At 32.7% G+C, this 2857-nt stretch overlaps 1 pseudogene; it reads right to left on the bottom strand.

Moving 5' to 3' along the window:
- Positions 1-748: 748 nt before the first annotated feature.
- LOC124936471 lies at positions 749-2637 on the bottom strand (annotated as a pseudogene).
- Positions 2638-2857: the final 220 nt, after the last annotated feature.

Genomic DNA, 2857 nt, shown 5'->3' with positions numbered 1-2857 from the left:
TACTAACAATGATTTAATCCAATACGATAACTATAATTAATGTATTTATAAGAGAGGACGAGATATAACTAAGTAAATATGAATGATAATAAATTTAAAATTGCTAACCAAATAAATAATGGTAGATGCTACATAGTTGGTTTTCCTCATTTTGTTCAACAATCTTACATGAAAATTGAAGGACATTTGTTTTAATAAATTTTGGTAGCTCTCTTAAATTTTATATGTTAATGTGTTCTTTGTTTGTTTTCTATACATTATACATACTTAAATACATTTTATACTTCAATTTTATATGTTATTGTCTTTAGTTGTGCAACACCAATTTTAATAATATAACATGAGTTTATTAAATACAGAATAACAACAAAACAAAAGAAATGACCACCGCCACCTCCACCTTATTTTAACTTACATTTGGATACTTTAATTTAATTAATACGTTCATGCAGTACTAACGACACCGTCTCCTACTCCAGCTTTTCCTCTTTTTGTAAGATAAGTGTCTTGCATCGCTTATGAGTAGACAAAAAGACATGAAAAAGTGTGAGTCACAAAAAGACATGAAAAACTAATTTATAATTAATTAAATTTGAATCATATTAATTAAATCTAAAATATTTATAAATAAATATGTGCAAATAGACGTGATCATGCTAGATTTATTAATAAAACATGATCAGTTTATTAAATACAGAATAACAACAAAACAAAAGAAATGACCACCGCCACCTCCACCTTATTTAACTTAATTAGATTTGGATACTTTAATTTTATTGATACGTTCTGCAGTACTAACGACAGTACCGTCTCCTACTCCGGCATTTCCTTTTTTTGTGGGATAATCACCTTGTACAGCTATGCCGCATTTCCCTTTTCCTCTACCGCCAGGAACATTGTTCCGCTTGATCCTCATATATCCTCTTTCACCCCAATTCGTTCCCCATGAATTCTTCACTATCCAATAATCAAGTCCTTTCTCACTTCCATATCCCACCACCACCACTGCATGATCTATGGAGGTTCCGCAGTTTCCCGTGAAAATACACTTCCATAACCAAAAGAATCACAAAATATTCACTTATATATATATATAGATCTATTTCAAAATCCAAAATAATATAACTTTTCACTACTTACGTACCGAGACATAATTTTTGAATGCCTTGCCATAGGCTTCAATGCCGACGCTTATGGGTTGGTGTGCGACAGCTTTCTTTAAACTATTTTCGTTGTTGCGTGGTACTTTTTCAAAACCGTCTATGCTCACCACCTTTGTTTTCATCTGCAATCAATCAACCAAATGAGTAGATTTATAAAAATTAACAAGCCCCAACGTGATCAAGCTCACGACTGATAACCTTAGTGGCATTGCAGGTGCCTTTGGCTTCTCGATAAGGATAATCTTTCTCCGTGTCTATACCCCCGTTGCGAATAATGAATTCGAATGCGGTATAAATGTAGCCGGATTTGCAGCCTTGGCTAATTAGCTCGCAGTCAACAAGTTCTTGCTCTGACAAATCAATCATCTGTCCTGTTACTATTTTGTTGATACTTTCCACCGCTGCAATCGCCGAGAAAGCCCAACAACTTGCTGATATTTTAATAAACAACACAAAGAAGATCAATATATATATATATATATGAACTCAAATTGTTCCAAAAGTATATTTTTTTAAACAGATTTATTCGCAACCTTAGCTAGAATTAACCATATAATAAATGAGAATCAAACGTGTCATCTTGGTTATATTATGCACATATTTATGTAAAAGCTAGTGAATTCAATTGTTCTCATACTATTAAATTATCTTCATCTTAGGCACCTACTTTTGACTTTATATTTTTATCAAATTGTTTCAAAACTATTAAATTACACTCTGTGACATATTTTTTACTTTTGTTTTGTTCTCTCTAAAAATGGAAACCAAGAAAATAAATGTCACAAATTCAATTTTATATATAACTATTTTTTAATAAGTTAGAGCAGATGCAGTCACTATAGATCAGACAAATCTACATAATAGTCACAAAAATATAATTTATTATCTATCAAGAATTATATATCATAATTTTTTTTATAAATAATAATAGTTATATACTTATCTTAGTTGTTTAATAGTTTGATTGAATGACTTGGAGTCATACTAACTTTCTAATTTAGAGATCTTACCGCATTTTCCCTGGTTCCTAATCGGTGAGACGGCGCCTTTCGTCCTCCAATCAACGGACTCCGGGAGAATTTCACCTGATGACACAGCATACCTTTGGCTGGGAACAGATTGGAGATCGGCATCATTTTACAGGCCGAGGTAGTAGGATCGGTACTCTTCATCGGTCAGATCGGAAAACACGTTCAATCCAACCTTGTAGGTCCGGTTCTCGGAGTTATGAGCATCTATGAAGACCAAATTATCCTTAAAAATTTCGAAACGTTTTTCAAATTCATCTATTCCGTTGTACACTTTTCCATTCTCTACCATCCACTTTTTGTAAATATTCATCATTTCTTCGTCGGTTCTGGATTTTGATTGGTGATTGTTATCATACTCGATGATTGACATGTCCGCCATCATGAGGCTGAGGGAGGCGGAGAAGAGGGCTAGGAAGAGGAGGAGAATGGTGGTGGTGGCCGGAGTAGTCGGTTCTGGATTTTGATTGGAAACATGTTAAACAAAAATCATCGTACATGCATAAAGTAAAAAAAACGTTCATAAAATCATGAAAAATATCAAAAAATCAAATTATCCAGAAAATTATGAAACTCGACATCAAGTTTGAAAATATTTTTGTGATCGTAAATATATCTATTTCATAATTTTTGGACACGTGTTTTAAAAATTATGACTCCACAAAG

Source organism: Impatiens glandulifera, chromosome 1 (genome assembly GCF_907164915.1).
Source record: "Impatiens glandulifera chromosome 1, dImpGla2.1, whole genome shotgun sequence".
NCBI lineage: Eukaryota > Viridiplantae > Streptophyta > Magnoliopsida > Ericales > Balsaminaceae > Impatiens > Impatiens glandulifera.
The sequence above is the reverse complement of the archived record's forward strand: the minus strand, read 5'-3'. Positions and strand labels throughout refer to the sequence as shown.